This window comes from Monodon monoceros, unplaced genomic scaffold, assembly GCF_005190385.1.
Source record: "Monodon monoceros isolate NGI ecotype Baffin Bay Population unplaced genomic scaffold, NGI_Narwhal_1 Super_Scaffold_20, whole genome shotgun sequence".
Lineage (NCBI taxonomy): Eukaryota > Metazoa > Chordata > Mammalia > Artiodactyla > Monodontidae > Monodon > Monodon monoceros.
This window is the reverse complement of record NW_021703777.1, coordinates 19,632,380-19,650,614: the sequence shown is the minus strand read 5'-3', so window position 1 is coordinate 19,650,614 and position 18,235 is coordinate 19,632,380. Positions and strand designations below refer to the sequence as shown.

General features: G+C 38.8%; 1 pseudogene; it reads left to right on the top strand.

The window, feature by feature from the left end:
* The first annotated feature begins 16,956 nt into the window (after positions 1-16,956).
* On the top strand, positions 16,957-17,485 carry LOC114903076 (annotated as a pseudogene).
* Positions 17,486-18,235: the final 750 nt, after the last annotated feature.

Here is an 18,235-nt window from a genome sequence, read left to right as displayed (position 1 = left end):
GCCCTTTTGTAGTTTTACTTGTTGGCATTAAAGAAAGGCTCTGTGTCCAAAAATAGGCCAGGAGGTTAAATGTGAAAGGTCACTCCATTTTTCCTCATCTTAAACCAACCTAGTAGTTGTCAGAAGTAAGATACCTAAGGAGAAATTAATCTGTCAACTAGAGATGGGGCTTCATGTGCCTGCTATCCTTTCTTTGTGTGACAATCCTTTGACAGTTTAGGAAGATCTGCATTTTATGTATATTAATGAGAAGAAAAATTTCTATACAAAAAGCTACAGCTGTGTTGGATTCCTATGCATTATGTGGCACTGTTTTCAACTAGGGAAACCTCCTAAACCATGCATCTTGGGGCTGTGTTCCAAGGTGGCATAGTGTTTCTTTCTGATTGGCAGGAGAAATTAGGAAGAATTCTTAGCCTCAGAAGCAGGATGGAAGGGAAATGGAGTGATAATCACAGGGTTCCATGCCCCTTTCCAGCCCCTATTTCTTTTTTTACTTGTCAAGACAGTATATAAATGAACATAAGTGAGCTGCACAAATTTCTCATTGGTTTTCTGCCTCTAAGTCTTGACTTAGTAAAGTTTTGTTAATTAGTGACTATATATAAAGATTTGTGTGTGTGTGCCAATCATAAGTGGAAGCAGAGAGAAAATTAGTGAGATTCTGTTGACTAGGCTGGGCATATTAATATAGGAAACAAACAGTTATTTTAATATTTTGCCTCTTTTTGAGAATGAAATGATTAAAATACAAGAAAGTATATAGAAATTAACTAAATGCTTTAAAGCAGATATTATAAATATGTCTAAAGAACTAAAAAAACTACACCTAAAAGAATAAACGGAAAGTATGAGAACGTCTCACAAATAAAGAATATCAGTAAAGAGATAAAAATTATTTTAAAAAAACAAGCAGGGCCTTTCCTGGTGGTGCAGTGGTTAAGAATACGCCTGCCAGTGCAGGGGACACAGGTTTGAGCCCTGGTCCGGGAAGATTCCACATGTTGCGGAGCAACTAAGCCCACGTGCCACAACTACTGAGCTTGCGCTCTAGAGCCCACGAGCCACAACTACTGAAGTCCGCGTGCCTAGAGCCCGTGCTCTGCGACAAGAGAAGCCACCGCAATGAGAAGTCCGTGCACCGCAACAAAGAGTAGCCACCGCTCGCCACAACTAGAGAAAGCCTGTGCACAGCAATGAAGACCCAATGCAGACAAAAATAAATAAATTTATTTAAAAAAAAAAAAGCAAAAAAATTTCTGGAGTTGAAAACTACCATAACCGAAATGATTTGAGCTGTCCAAAATAAAGAACTGGCAAACTTGGAGATAGGTCATTGTGATAGCCAGTCTGAGGAACAGAAGGAGAAAAGGATGAAGCATTATGGAGGAAGCAGAGAAATCAGAACCTTCAAAATTGTTAATTAGATGTAAAATGATGCAGCCACCTTGGGAAAGTTTGGCAGTTCCTCAAAATGCTAAGCATAGCTTTACTACATGACCCAGCAATTCTACTCCTAGGTATAAACCCAAAAGAAATTAGAGCATACACTTGCAAAACAACTTTTACAAGGATATTCATGGCAGCACTATTCATAATGGTACAAAAGAAGATACTGTACAACCCAAATGTCCCTCAGCTGATGAATGGATAAATGAAGTGGCATAGCCGTACAATGGAATATTATTTGACAATAAAAATGAAGTACTAATAAATGCTACATCATGCGTGAACTTTGAAAACATTATGTTAAGTTAAAGAAGCCAATTACCAAAGAACACGATTGTACAATTACATTTATTTGAAATTTCCAGAATAGGGAAATACATATGGAACGTAGATTCATGGTTGCCAGGATTTAGGGAGAGGAGGGGATAAGAATTGACTGCAAATGGATATGAGGTTTCTTTGTGTAGTGGTCCATAGACTCTGGAATTAGGTCATGTGACGGTGGCGCATCTATGTGAATATACTAAAAACACTGAATTATACACTTTAAAAGAAGACTTTTATGCTCTGTGAATTTATCTCAATAAAATTGTAATTTAAAAAAAGAAATGGGTCATTTTTTAATGTGATCAACCTAGGTTTCACAGAATATTGTAAAAAAAAAACCCCAACCCTGCAGTATATTTTCCTTTCTTTTGGAATAGGTTATAGTTATTCTAATTTTTTTTTAATGGATGAATAATTGCCGTCGAATGAGAGTAAACCATTTCTAACTCTTCATCAAAGTTCTCAAAGCCTCTTTAAAGGGAAATCTACTGCCACCTAGTGTCTAACTCCTAGAACAACTGAATTACTCTCTTAGAAGTATTTTTTAAAATTGATAGAACCGCTTGGTGGCACTATGGAGAAGTACATTAAAGGTACAACTTCCAATTTATGGACTAGTTGTTCTATCTCTGTTCATAAGAGTTGGTTAAATGTGACAAATACATTGCCTTCTTTTTCAGATTATCAGTGTTATATTTTCTAAGAAAATCTGGCATATCTTTGGACCTAAACCCTTATAAGTGATGAGAAACCTGAACATCTTCAGATTTAATTTTTTTAAAGATTTTTTTTGATGTGGACCATTTTTTAAGTCTTCATTGAATTTTTGTTACAACATTGCTTCTGTTTTATGTTTTTTGGTTTTTTGGCCACGAGGCATGTGGGATCTTAGCTCCCCAACCAGGGATCGAACCTGCACCCTCTGCACTGGAAGGCGAAGTCTTAACCACTGGACTACCAGGGAAGTCCCCAGATTTGGTTTTTGATTTTCGAAGATTTAAGGCTTTAAATAGTTCAGACTAGATTTTCTTTTCCTCTCTGTTCTCCCCTTTTAGCCGTATAAATGTAGTACAAACCAATTTCAACACAGGAAGAGAGGTTTAAAACATTTGTGCAAATATTAAATGAAAATATGACAGAAATTTCCCAGATAATCCAAAAGAAGAAAGAAAAACAACTCAGATGAAACTATTTGATAACAAGGGCTCTTTGTATTTAGAAAGTGTGTTGCTGGGTGTGGGGATAACTTGTTTTAAGCATTAAATCTAGTGGGAAAAATTTACCTCCTAACAAGAACATCTGCCTGAGATGATGATTATAAAGTGACACACAGCTTGGATGCAGAAAAATCAAGAATTCTACCATGAAAATTTTTGTAATTTATTATGTGAGCGTACTTCCCATCTTATTATTTTTTTATGCCATCAAATTTGGTAGTTGTAGCAATGGGAAATGAAATTAATTCCATTTCCTATAATAGGCAGATTCTTGAAGAAATTAGTCTAATATGATTTCTTCATGGTTACACAAGGAAGAGAAGGATAAAACAAATCAATGTTTGAAAACATAACACCTGGTTAAAATAAACATTGTATCTCAAGCACATGAAAACATCAAATAAAATTTTGGTACTTAGTATCATGTAATATATATGTATTCATGTATCTATCCATCATATAGATATAACATACATCCATAAGGTCTACTATTGCTTTTGCAATTCTGTAAGTCTAATATATTACAGGTAAAGATATAACTACAATGATCTCATCTAAATACTGTTGCTAGTGAAACAGGAAGACTAACTGCCAACATACTTTTTCGGTATGTTCTGGTAATAATGATTATTAAGATTTTAAAGGCTTACAAGAAATGAGTTCTCATATCTTATCACAGAGCAAGAGCTTTTTACTTGTTTGATTAGATTTCTTTTTCATCCCTTTTGGTCTTTATTCTAAATCACCATCATTCTCCTCAACATTTAATTCACAGTGTTCTCCAAGCTTTGTGTTACTTAACTGAGAAAGTTGTGATCATCTGTCAATTGTCAGCCCTACCCCACACTTACTAGTATGTAAATCATTTCCCTTCTTCCTTTCTTCATACACTGAGGACAATGTACTCTTCCTGCCCAATACCAAACCCTCTCCTGGAGCCCTCAGTCTCTTTTTCCTTCCCCATCTCCATTGAGTGAACATTGCTTCTTTAATCATTCCCCCATTGTTCCCCATCTTCCACCTTAATCTTTCTATTGGCTCTGATCCTGGGCCCACCACAAACCTAAAGTCTTTCTCTTCCTTTAGAAAGACAAAAAAACCCCACCAAAATAATAATAAAAAATTCTCAGAAACAAAAAACAAAACAGACACTACAAATAACAACAATAAAAAACTACCCTTTTGTAACCTGAAATTCCCCTTTACCTTGCATTCCGTCTTTTCCCTCCCTTTCTTTTTTTCTGTGTGTGTGTTAGTTCTGCTTTATGTCAAAGTGAATCAGCTATACATATACATATGTCCCCATATCTCCTCCCTCTTGCATCTCCCTCCGACCCTCCCTATCCCACCCCTCTAGGTGGTCACAAAGCACTGAGCTGATCTCCCTGTGCTACGCGGCTGCTTCCCACTAGCTATCTATTTTATATTTGGTAGTGTATATATGTCCATGCCACTCTCTCACTTCGTCCCAGCTTATCCTTCCTCCTCCCCATATCCTCAAGTCCATTCTCTAGTAGGTCTGCGTCTGAAGTGGGTCTCTTGTAGACAGCATATATAGAGGTCTTGTTTTTGTATCCATTCAGCTAGTCTATGTGTTTTGGTTGGAGCATTTAATCCATTCACATTTAAGGTAATTATCGATATGTATGTTCCTATGACCATTTTCTTAACTGTTCTGGGTTTGTTATTGTAGGCCTTTTCCTTCTCTTGTGTTTCCTGCCTACATTATTCCTTTAGCATTTGTTGTAAAGCTGGTTTTGTGGTGCTGAATTCTCTTAGCTTTTGCTTGTCTGTAAAGGTTTTATTTTCTCCATCAAATCTGAATGAGATCCTTGCTGGGTAATCTTGGTTGTAGGTTTTTCTCCTTCATCACTTTAAATATGTCCTGCCACTCCCTTCTGGTTTGCAGAGTTTCTGTTGAAAGATCAGCTGTTAACCTTATGGGGATTCCCTTATGTGTTATTTGTTGTTTTTCCCTTGCTGCTTTTAACATTTGTTCTATGTATTTTATTTATTTTTTATTTTTTTTAATGTATTTTATTTTTGATAATTTGATTAATATGTGTCTTGGCATGTTTCTCCTTGGATTTATCCTGTATGGGACTCTCTGTGCTTCCTGGACTTAACTATTTCCTTCACCATATTAGGGAATTTTTCAACTATAATCTCTTCAAATATTTTCTCAGTCCCTTTCTTTTTCTCTTTTTCTTCTGGGACCCCTATAATTTGAATGTTGGTGCATTTAATGTTGTCCCAGAGGTCTCTGAGACTGTCCTCAATTCTTTTTATTCTTTTTTCTTTATTCTGCTCTGCAGTAGTTATTTCCACTATTTTATCTTCCAGGTCACTTATCCGTTCTTCTGCCTCAGTTATTCTGCTATTGATCCCTTCTACAGAATTTTTAATTTCATGTATTGTGTTGTTCATCACTGTTTGTTTGCCTTTTAGTTCTTCTAGGTCCTTGTTAAATGTTTCTTGTATTTTTTCCATTCTATTTCCAACATTTTGGATCACCTTTACTATCATAGTTCTGAATTCTTTTTCAGGTAGAGTGCCTATTTCCTCTTCACTTGTTAGGTCTGGTGGGTTTTTATCTTGCTCCTTCATCTGCTGTTTCTCTGTCTTCTCATTTTGCTTAACTTACTGTGTTTAGGGTCTCCTTTTTGCAGGCTGCAGGTTCATAGTTCCCGTTGTTGTTGTTGTCTGCTCCCAGTGGCTCAGTTTGGTTCAGTGGGTTGTGTAGGCTTCCTGGTGGAGGGGACTAGTGCCTGTGTTCTAGTGGATGAGGCTGGATCTTGTATTTCTGGTGAGCAGGTCCACATCTGGTGGTGTGTTTTGGGGTGTCTGTGGCCTTTTTATGATTTTAGGCAGCCTCTGTGCTAATGGATGGGGTTGTGTTCCTGTCTTGCTAGTTGTTTGGCATAGGGTGTCCAGCACTGTAGCTTGCTGGTCGTTAAGTGGAGCTGGGTCTTGGCGTGGAGATGGAGATCTCTGGGAGATTTTCGCCATTTGATATTACATGGAGCTGGGAGGTCTCTTGTGGACCAGTGTCCTGAACTTGGCTCTCCCACCTCAGTGGCACAGCCCTGATGCCTGGATGGAGCACCGAAAGCCTGTCCTCCACACGGCTCAGAATAAAAGGGAGGAAAAAAAGAAAGAAAGGAAGCAAAAGATAAATAAAAGAAAAGAAAGTTATTAAAATAAAAAATATGAAGAAAAAAAATTTTTAAGTAATAAAAAAAGCCCCAAAAACAAAAAAACGGACAGACATATCCCTAGGACAAATGGGAAAAAGAAAGCTACACAGAAAAAATCACACACAGAAGCATATACATACACACTCACAAAAAGAGGAAAAGGGGGAAAAATAATATATCTTGCTCCTAAAGTCCACCTCCTCAATTTGGGATGACTCGTTGTCTATTCATGTATTCCACAGATGCAGGGTACATCAAGTTGTTTGTGGAGATTTAATCAGCTGCTCTTTAGGCTGCTGGGAGAGATTTCTCTTTCTCTTCTTTGTTCTCACAGCTCCCAGGGGCTCAGCTTTGGATCGGCCCCGCCTCTGCTTGTAGGTCGCTGGAGGGCGTCTGTTCTTCGCTCAGCCGGGACGGGTTAAAGGAGCAGCTTTTTCGGGAGCTCTGGCTCACTCAGGCCGGGGGGAGGGAGGGGCACGGAGTGCTGGGCAAGCGTGCGGCGGCAGAGGCCGGCGTGACGTTGCACCAGCCTGAGGTGCGCCGTGCGTTCTCCGGGGGAAGTTGTCCCTTCACCGGACCCTGGCAGTGGCGGGCTGCACAGACTCCCCGGAAGAGGGGTGTCGATAGTAACCTGTGCTCGCACACAGGCTTCTTGGTGTCGGCAACAGCATCCCTTAGCGTCTCATGCCCGTCTCTGGGGTCCGCGCTTTTAGCCGCGGCTCGCGCCCATCTCTGGAGCTCCTTTAAGCAGCGCTCTTAATCCCCTCTCCTCGCGCACCAGGAAACAAAGAGGGAAGAAAGTCTCTTGCCTCTTCGGCAGGTCCAGACTTTTTCCCGGAGTCTCTCCCTGCTAGCCGTGGCGCACTAGCCCCTTCAGGCTGTGTTCACGCCGCCAACCCCAGTCCTCTCCCTGAGATCCGACCTCCGAAGCCCGAGCCTCAGCTCCCAGACTCCGCCCGCCCCGGCCAGGGAGCAGACAAGCCTCTCGGACTGGTGAGTGCTGGTCGGCACCGACCCTCCGTGCGGGAATCTCTCCACTTTGCCCTCCGCACCCCTGTTGCTGTGCTCTCCTCCTCCGCGGCTCCGAAGCTTCCCCCCTCCGCCACCTGCAGTCTCCGCCCGCGAAGGGGCCTCCTAGTGTGTGGAGACCTTTCCTCCCTCACAGCTCCCTCTCACTGGTGCAGGTCCCGTCCCTATTCTTTTGTCTCTGTTTCTTCTTTTGCCCTACCCAGGTACGTGGGAAGTTTCTTGCCTTTTGGGAAGTCTGAGGTCTTCTGCCAGCATTCAGTAGGTGTTCTGTAGGAGCTGTTCCACGTGTAGATGTATTTCTGATGTATTTGGGGAGGAAGGTGATCTCCACATCTTACTCCTCCGCCATCTTAAAGGTCTCCTGTCCGTCCCTTCTTTGTCCAGAAGTTTTCTCCACTTTTCGCCCTCATTTCACTCAACTTACTAAATTCTTGTTTCTTCTCCCACCACTAGCCTTGTGATTTGTGAAAGTTGCCAGTGATCATTTTAACTCTAATTGGACCTATTTGCCAAATTTGAGAGAATTTATCACAGCCTTCTTCTTGAAACTATACTATGTTCTCTTTGTAGCTTTTTTGTAATCCCTTCTTGGTCTTTTCTTAACCTGATCATTCCTGAAATGTTGATTTTCCTTTGTATGATTCTCAAATTTTCTCTCTTCTAACTCTGCATCAAGAATTTTTAAGCCTAGGGTTCTTTAGGGGTCCACAGACCTCCTGAAATGGTGTGCAGAATTTGGGGTGTTTAGTTATGTGTAACTTTTTAGTGAGAAAGCTTTCTCAAAGGCATTCATGTCTCTCCAAAAGGTTAGTAACCACCATTCTACATGGTTTTCCAAGGTAATCTTAGCAATTAATTTAGTTTTTAAACAACTAATATACACGAAGTCCTAACCATATGCAAGTATAATAATTCTCGTTACTTTCAAAACAGTTGTATAAAGTAGGTGTGATAATCCCCATTTTACAGACTAAGGAGACACAGTTAGTAGGTAGTTGTCATGGTTTTAACTCCTATTTATTTGCTGATGATTTTCAAGCTCACATTTCCAGCCTACATCTCCGAAGCTTCAGATAACTCATTAAGTCATTTCTGTGGATGCTCCATGGGCTGTCAAGCTCAACATTTCTGACACTGAATTATTATCTTCTTTCCCTGATCCATTTCTCCTGTATTCTACATTCAGGGGCCATGTTAGGGAGTCATCTTCATTGTTTCCTTTGCTCTCCTACATTGGACCAATCTTCAATCCTACTGAATTTAAATGGAAATTATTGCTGCTTCAGTTCAGGTCCCGATCATCTGGCTTTATGTATCAGTGTCCTACCTGCCTAAAATGCTTTGATGACACAGCATTGTGTGGTGACAGGATAAATGGGATATAAGGCCTCCCATGATCCAAACCCTACCTACCTCTCTACAACCATCTCCAGCCTTTCCCTTCCCATAAGTTACCCTTCAGTTACACTGAATTTCTTGGTGTTCCTCCTAGATGTCCTGTTATTTCTCACTTGTATGCCTGTGCTCATGTTGTCTCCTCTGTCTGGAATGTACTTCACTTCCTTTTTCATCCAGCTAAGTCCTATTCATCCTCAGGTGTCACTTCATGAGACTTGAAGGCCTCCTTCCCTGGGCTAACATGATTTGCTGACAGAATGGATGAGTAGGAAAAGAAATGAAGATGACTTCAAGGCTTTGGCCACAGCAACTAGAAAAATGGGATTGTCATTCTTTGAGACAGGAAAGACTGAGGCTTTATGGGCTAAAATCATGATCTGGTTTTGGACATTTGGAGTTTGAATGACAGATTTCTGAGTGAAGTTATTGATTAGACATTCAGCTAGATGAGACTGGAATTCAGGGCCAGACTGAGATGTACATCAGCATAGAGATGGTACTTAAAACGTCATGAGACTGAGTGAGAGTACCAAGGGAATGAACAAAGACAGAGGAGAATAGACCCAAAGACTGAGTCTCAAGGCATCTGTGTAGTAATAATCTGTTTATGGTATGTGTCCCCACCAAATGAGATCATGGTGCTCCTGGGCTGTTTTAGTTACCTTTTCCTTCTAAGTACCTTGTATAATATTGCATGTACAAGCTTTGCTTAGTAAATGCTTTTTGAATAAAATGAATGAATGAATTGATGGATGAGCTAAAATGGGTGATATTAAACAGAGGTCACCAAGTCAAATATCTACAGGACTCAAGCAACAATGCAGGTAAAAGAAGCATCTTCAGTGTAAGTAATAGGGAGTGGTACAGGTCATGGGAAATTGAAAAGTACATGCTTTGGTGAAAGGGGGAAACCTGGACTTAACTCCATTTGATTGCTACCATGCACAATGTGGGTCAAAGGCAGCCAAGTTTTCTGATTTCAAGAGAAGCTGGAAATCTTTGACTTTTTTAATGTAAGATTTTCTGTGAGCCAAGATTCTGCAGGTCAGATGAAATTTCTCCTAAATCTGTTCATTATCCTGACAGGTCATAACCTCTGATCAAGTAGTTCAACATTATTTTATAGGTGAAGAAAAGCAGGTTTTTCTATTATCTCTTACTAGATAGGGAGCTAAACTTTACAGGCAGCAAATTACTTTTTCACCGTTTGGCTAAGATTTTAGGCTGCCTTTTAGCTCCAACAGAAAAGCAGAAAAACTGTAACCATGAAGGCTGCTCAATAAATATTGTTATATGTATTCTTCTGCTTTAACTCGATTGCTTAAATCACTCCTTTAATTTGGATTCCAGAGATTTAATTACCACATATATCAGTTTTCCCATCTGAAAAATGGGGATACTAATCTTTACCTTAATTATCTAACAGGGTTATTATGAGAATCAAATAAGATAATCTGTGTTTAAGTGATTGAAAGGCTTAAATAGAATGCAGCTGTGATATGCTATCACACCACTCCAGAGGTTAATCCAGGATAAGGCATAAATAGCTGCCTAAGCTTAATGATCTTGGCCAGTTTGATATCATATAATGGGCTCCTTCCCAGGTACTTAATTGTTTTTCCCTCTAATTTTAAATTCTTATTAAACTTTGGGATCAGAAGATTATAGAATATTCTAATATGGAGTGTCTTGTTAATGGAAATTTAAAAATATTTCTTTCACTGAATAAGATATGAGAACCAACTGATACTCAAAGCATTAAAAATCCATTACATCTAGTTTAAGGAGATGTGACATGATACATTTCTTAAAGCTTTACTAGTTTTTCTAAGTGTTATTTATTTTCTGAGGAGGATTTCACTCTTAAAATTGTTTTCAGCAACGTAGTCATAAGTACTTCCACTTCTACATGATTATGTTTTTCTGAAGTTCCAGTTCATACCTTGTATCAATCTATGTCATTTTGTTATTAACAAAAAGTTAAATGGCTTTTAAAATCAATGTGGTTAAAAAAAACACATAATATTTGCCATCTCAGTATTAATTTAGTATTGTTAAAAGTTGATAGTGTTGTATTATTCTTAAAATATAAGAAGCATTTGTTGTCTTTTATTTTCCTTTCCATTGTTTTCTTCTAAAATTTCAGAAAAGATTGCTTGAGCATCACTTTTAGACAACTGAAATCATCTACAGATATGAAAAGTTTGGTGGATTTTGGTGGTTTTATTTTTATGATAGGGTCTCCAAGGTAGAAAAAACCTTTTTCCCCCCTATTTCCTGGATTTTATTAAAATTTTAAGTTGAAGTTTAATTGACTTATTATATTAGTTTCAGGTGTACAAGGTAGTGATTCAATATTTTTATACACTCCAAATGATCATCATAAGTCTAGTTACCATCTGGCACCATACAAAGTTATTACGTTTATTATTGACTACATTAGCCTTGCTGTACGTTTCACCCTTGTGACTCATTTATTTTGTAACTCGAAGTTTGTACCTCTTAATTTCCCTCACTTATTTCACTCATCCCACCACCCCCGTCCCCTCTGGCAGCCACCTGTTTGTTCTCTGTACAAACCTGTTTGATCTCTGTTCTCTTTGAGTCTCTTTTGTTATGGTTGTTCATTTGTTTCATTTTTTAGCTTCCACATATAAGTGAAATCATATAGTATTTATCTTCCTTTGTCTGACTTACTAAGCATAATATCCTCCTGGTCCATCCATGTTGTTGCAACTGGCAAAATTTCATGACTGAGCAACATTCACATCTTTTTAATCCATTCATCTATAGATGGGCACTTTGGTTGCCTCCATACCTTGGTTATTGTAAATAATGCTGCAATGAACATAAGGGTGCATATATCTTTCTGAGCTACTGTTTTTGTTTTCTTTGGGAAAATGCCTAGGAGTGGAATTGCTGGATCATATGGTAGTTCTATTTTCAGTTTTTTGATGAACCTCCATAATGTTTTCCATAGTGGCTGTACCAATTTACATTCCCACCAGTAATGCACAAGAGTTTCCTTTTCTCCACATCCTCACCAACACTTATTTCTTGTCTCTTTGATTCTGACAGGCATGAAGTGACATCTCACAGTAGTTTTGATTTGCATTTCTCTGATGATTAGTGATGACCATCTTTTTGTGTGTCTGTTGGCTATCTGTATGTCTTCTTTGGAAAAATGCCTGTTCAGGTCCTCTGCGCATTTTAAAATCTGGTTTATTTTTTGTTGTTGTTGTGTGAGTTCTTTGTATGTTTTGGATACTAACCCCTTATCAAAAATATGATTTGCAAATATCTTCTCTCATTCAGTTGGTTGCCTTTTCATTTTGTTTATGGTCTCCTTTGCTGTGCAAAAGCTTTTAAGTTTGATGAGGTAGCATTTGTTTATTTTTGCTTTTGTTTCTCTTGCCTGAGGAGACATTAAAAAAAAATATTGGTACAATTTATGTCAAAGAGTGTTCTGCCTCTGTTTTCTTCTAGGAATTTCATGATTCCAGATCTTACATTTAGGTCTTTTTTTTTTTTTTAAGAATCAATTTTATTTATTTATTTTTGGTTGCATTGGGTCTTCGTTGCTGTGCACAGGCTTTCTCTAGTTGCGGAGAGTGGGGGCTACTCTTTGTTGCGGTGTGCAGGCTTCTCATTGCAGTGGCTTTTCTTGTTGCAGAGCACGGGCTCTAGGCGCACGGGCTTCAGTAGTTGTGGCACATGGGCTCTAGAGCCCAGGCTCAGTAGTTGTGGCACATGGGCTTCGTTACTCCGTGGCATGTGGGATCTTCCTGGACCAGGGATCGAACCCGTGTCCCCTCCACTGGCAGGCAGCTTCTTAACCACTGTGCCACCAGGGAAGTCCCTACATTTAGGTCTTTAAAACATTTTGAATTAATTTTTATATATGGTATGAGAAAGTAGCCCAGTTTGATTTTTTTGCATGTAGTTGTCCAGTTTTCCCAACACGATTTACTGAAGAGGTAGTCTTTTCCCCATTGTATAGTCTTGCCTCCTTTGTTGTAGACTAATTGACCATGTAAATGTGTTCATTTCTGGACCCTCTATTCCATTTCATTGATCTATGTTTGTTTTTGTGCCAGTACCATGCTGTTTTTGATAACTGTAACTCTGCAGTATAGTTTGGAATCAAGGAGCATGATACCTTCAGCTTTGTTCTTCTTTCTCAAGATTGTTTTTAATCTTTGGGGTCTTCTGTGTTATCATACAATTTTTAGGATTATATGTCCTAGTTCTGTAAAAAATGCCATTGGTGTTTTGATAGGGATTGCACTGAATCTGTACATTGCCTTGGGTAGTATGGTCATTTTAACAATATTCATTTTTCCAATTTATGAGCACAGAATATCTTTCCATCTGGTTGTATCATCTTCAGTGGCACTGGGAAACATGACCATTTTAAATTGAGGCAAAATAACTGAGATACACTATAGTGTGAATGAAATTTGCAATTTGATTATACATCTCCATTTCTACTTTTTATAGCTTAGAAACTCATTTAGGATTAATGTTTCTTTGTCACATTTCTGCTAATGAAGCTTAACAATTCTGAGCAAGAAATCCTAGAGTTTTCAGGATTTTTAAAGATTATTATTCAGAATAAATGTTTCAATAGAAACATTTTTTTAAACTGTAAGTTGGCTTCCTTTTAAGATCTTATATTATTGTTTTTATATAAATCAGATCATGGCTTGTAGTAATTTTTCATTTATTTAAAAATATGTGACACCTTCAGGGATTTCTATTATGAACAACCCAGCAGTTCTTTACCAGCTGTCTCTATTCTGCTTCTTAGCAAATCCTACCTACCACACATATACTTAGAAAGATTTCTTATCACAGGATTATGATTATTTATTAAATTATAACCTACTTCCTTTCAAAAAAGATTTGCGATACCTTACTGGATTGCACACATATCATAACATGAAGATTAAAGACACTTATTTACAGGGAAAAGAAATTTAGAATGTTGAGATACAACTAAAGAAAAAAGTTAATACACATAAACATATGCCACAAGGTCCCACACAACTCTTCAAAGACAACTACATATTTATACTTAGTTCTAAACTTCTGATAAGCCAAAGCTAAAAGGACAATATTATCACATAAAAAGAAATACTGTCTTAACAATATCAGTAATAATAATAGTAGCATAGTAATAGTAACAAAAATATTAATAAATGTAGATAAAACTAAATAAGCTAACATTTTTCTGGTTATGAAATTTTAGAAAATTTTCTCCTCAAATTTAGTATTTTGGATGCTTAAGAGTAGGACATGGCATCCTTAAGAATAGGACATAGAGTCATAGAGTGGAAATATTATCAACAATATTCATAAGATCAAAACAACTAGTTTTGTATAGCTGTTGCCTATAGTATCCTTCAATGTAAATTGAGAGCCTAAGGCCAAAGCACAATGCAGTAAATGCAATTCTCTGTAAGTAGGTAGTACAAAAAAACAGAACTATGAAATAAGCTTTCTTAATGTCTAGATTGGTCCAGGCATAAATATCAAAACTATTTATTAGGCTGGGTGAACTTTATGCCCTTTAATTAGTCCTTCATGAATATTATTTCTTGCACTTTGACTTTTTCAAAAATTGAAGTATAGTTGATTTACAATGTTGTGTTAATTTCTGATGTAGAGCAAAGAGACTCAGTTATTCATATATATGTGTGTGTGTGTGTGTGTGTGTGTGTGTGTGTATATATATATATATATATATATATATATTTAAATTCTTTTCCATTATGGTTTATCCCATGATGTTGAATACAGTTTCCTGTGCTATACAGTAGGACTCTCTTGTCCATCCATTCTATATGTAATAATTTGCATCTACTAACCCCAAACCCCCAGTCCATCCCTCCCCACCGCCCTCCCCCTTGGCAACCAGAAGTCTGTTCTCTTTGTCTGTGAGTCTGTTTCTGCTTTGTAAATAGGTTCATTTGTGTCATATTTTAGATTCACATATAAGTGATATCACATGGTATTTGTCTTTCTCTTTCTGACTTACTTCACTTATCTTGCACTTTGACTTTTGATAAAAGTTGGCCAGTGATGGACAACTGATTATTTGACAAATGTTTTGGAATAATTATTTGGTTTTACTAATTGAAATACATGTATTTTTAAAACTCATATACTTCAAAAAGTATATATTTTAAAAATCAACTGAGCAAAGACATACAAGTGAATGTCACCTGATGAAAATTAAGATGCCTAACTTAGACTTTGTCTTGAGTTGGAATTGGTCTACCTCTGAATAGAGGAGGTCGGGGATGACTGTAGACAGTATGAAGATTTTTCTCAGAAAACAATTCTGAGTCTGCTCCAGGATAAGGGCAAATCAATAAACAAAGTTCCAAAGTTCTATGCTCTAGACCACGGCTTGGACAATTTTAGCCTGGAAAATTTTCAAAGAAGAATTACCCATAGAAAAATTTCAGAAATCCATTTGTGAAATGTCTAAGTTTGACAGCTTTCTAGTGATCCTTCTGGGGAAAATGACTTGTGAAATGTACCCCATACTAATAAAAATGATTGACATGCTGTTTAGAATTGTTGGACATAAACCAGTTAAACCTTGGAGGACATCTGCCAGAAATATGAATTTGAGTTTACAGATAATTGACCTTAAATGAACTCATTCTATTACATGTTAGGAATATTGTGTACTGAGCCCAGTACTACCACAGAATATTTCTCTTTTTAGTCCCCCCCACCCCCAAGGGGAATTATACTCAGGTTATAATATTGAGCTTGGTTTCTTTCAATTTCTAACAGTCTTAATAAGACTGCTGTTAACTGGGTATTTGTCTACGAGTTAACAAACTGTAAATGTCACAATTTTCCACACAACTGCCAAGAAAGGTGGATAATTAAAATAAGTACTCAGAGGCCTTCTGAATTTCCATTTACTACCATGCACCAAAACTTTACGTTTTAGAGGTGCTCTCAGTGACTGAACTTGTGTATATATCATACTCGGTCACACAAAATAGGCTCCTTTTCTCTACCAATGACCTCACACCTCCTTTATTAACATTTCTAATTTAACTCATGTGCTATATAGCATAGAGAAATCTAGGAGTAGATCAACAGACATCACCGTGGGAGGCTGGGGGTATGGAGGAAGGAAAAAGAAAGTTGGCACGTTCTAAGGCTTTAAAAAAATAACATTTTCCCTTTAACTTCTCTTCAAAAATTGCAAAAATAATATGAGTTTAGTGAGTGAAATAGAATAAAAATAAACAAAGAAAAAATGAGCGATTAATATTTTTTTCTCACCTCCTCTCCCTGCCACCAACCTGGTGTATATCTTTTCGCACATTTCTACATGCTCGTTCATTCACAAACTGACTGGTACATATTAAATTCCATGGGTCTTGGATTCAGCTGCTCCATTCTCTCCACGGATCTGGCCTTGGACTCTGTGTTTCCTTCTGGATACCAAGCGGTTGCTGTAACATCTTGGGTTATGAAATGAGGTGTGTTAAGAAACATCAAAGAGCGCAACACAGATGGCTCTGGGAGCTCAGCTAGTATGACTCAAATGGCTGCGGATGACTTAACTGACTGGGGCTGGAGATGTAATTCTAGGACAGCTTCTGCACACATCTCTCCTAGGTGGAGATGGCTGAAGAACCGGCTCAGTTGAGATTGTTGGTGTTGTGTCTGCGTGTGCCGCTACGGCACGGTGGTCTCAGGGTAGTCAGACTTCTGTGGTGGCTCAGATGGTTTCAAGGATGAGCAGAGCAGAAGCTCCACGGCTCTTTATGACCTCAACTTAGAAATCACATGGCAAGCTGCGCTCGCTCCTTGGCCAGGTGCTCCAGCTCGCGTTGCAGCCCCAAGCAGCTCAACTCCCTGAGGTAGCGGCCCACGTCGGGCTGCTCCCGCCACTGGGCCTCTGGGAAGCGGTCTTGGAACAGCGACGCCAGGAGCCCTTCATCCTCTACCTCCCCAAGAGCAGCGGTGGTGGCCGTCACTGTGGCTGAGGCCGTAGCTGAGACGCGGCTGTGGCCTCGCCGCCATCTTCTCAGCAATAGCATCTCTTCCCCTCCTCCTCACCCAGGGAACCAGCTCCGAATCTCGGATGGGAAGCATCCTGGGTGCACTTCCGGTCTCTATGGTTCTCGCTAGGCTGGCTTTCTTTCCCCGATGGTCCTCCAGGCTACAGAGTGTTAGCGTGGGGAACGACTGGAAAACGGCTAGAGAGGCAGGGTTTGAAGTTGCCAAGAAGCGGCTGGGGGCTGACCTTCTGTTTCCGGTGACTGAGGCACGAGGTCCCTGTGTTCCAACCGAGCTGGGAAATGCGGCCTCTGACTGAAGAGGAGACCCGTGTAATGTTTGAGATGATAGCAAAATCTTCAGCTGCTGGTCGACAAGCCCGATGACACCTGCTGTTTCAGGCTGCACAACGACCGGCTGTATTACGTGAGTGAGAAGATCTTTAAGTTGACTGCCAATATCATCGGTGACAAGCAGCTGTCTTTGGGAACGTGCTTCGGAAAATTCACTCAGACCCACAAGTTTTGGTTGTACATCACAGCTCTAGATTACCTAAAACCCTATGCCAAGTATAAAGTGTGGATAAAGCCTGGAGCAGAGCAGCCCTTCTTGTATGCTAACCATGTGCTGAAATCTGGACTAGGTCGAATCATTGAAAATACTTCTCAGTACCAGGGAGACATGGTATACTCCATGACAGACATCCCTTTGGGCTTTGGGGTGGCAGCAAAGTCTACACAAGACTTCAGGAAAGTAGACCCCATGGCGATTGCGGTATTTCATCAAGTAAGCACCGGGGAATATGTGTGGCACGAAGAGACATTGATTTAAAACAAAGTCATCACGAGGACTTAGGGCTGTGTGGAAGGGCCTAGCTTTGTTTCCTTTGTCTGTGTAGGCTCCACCGTCATGTTGCATTTTGTCAACACTGTGACCTCTTCAGGGACTTCTTAGTTTAATATTCTCTCTATTATGGAGAAATGTAGGCTACATTCTTATAATGCAGAAATGGCTCAAAAATGGAGTTTCAGATCGTTGTGATTGTGGCTAAATAGAATACTGTGTTTTATATTTGAATCAGAGGGCTTCTTGTTTTGAGTAACAGTCTAAATTGTTGGAATGGAGAAAAAGAATATCTTATTATTGTTGTCTGTGATCACACTGTTTTCCAAACACATGATAAGAACATAATGGATTTTCTTAATTATTTATTAATACTATGAAAGATAGATATTGCCATATCAGAGTAGTAGGCCATGTCTGGGATTTTACAAATGAAATTTGGATAAAATAGTAAGATAAGTTTATTCTGCTGATTTTCTATATGGTAGGTGCTGTGGGTGTGGAAGAAAAACTTGGATTCAAACACCAGTTCTCACATCTACCAGCTGTATGGCCTTAGGTGAGTCATTAAACTTTAATAATTTTCATTTCCTTCTTCTGTTTAAAAAAACAGCTTAACCGTCTTCCTAAGAAAAGTTTTTAGAATTAGAAATCATGACTTTAAAGCACCTAGCACTGTGCCTGGCAAATGATAAGTGTTGAATAAGTGGTAAGAATTATTTTTATAATGCTTATACT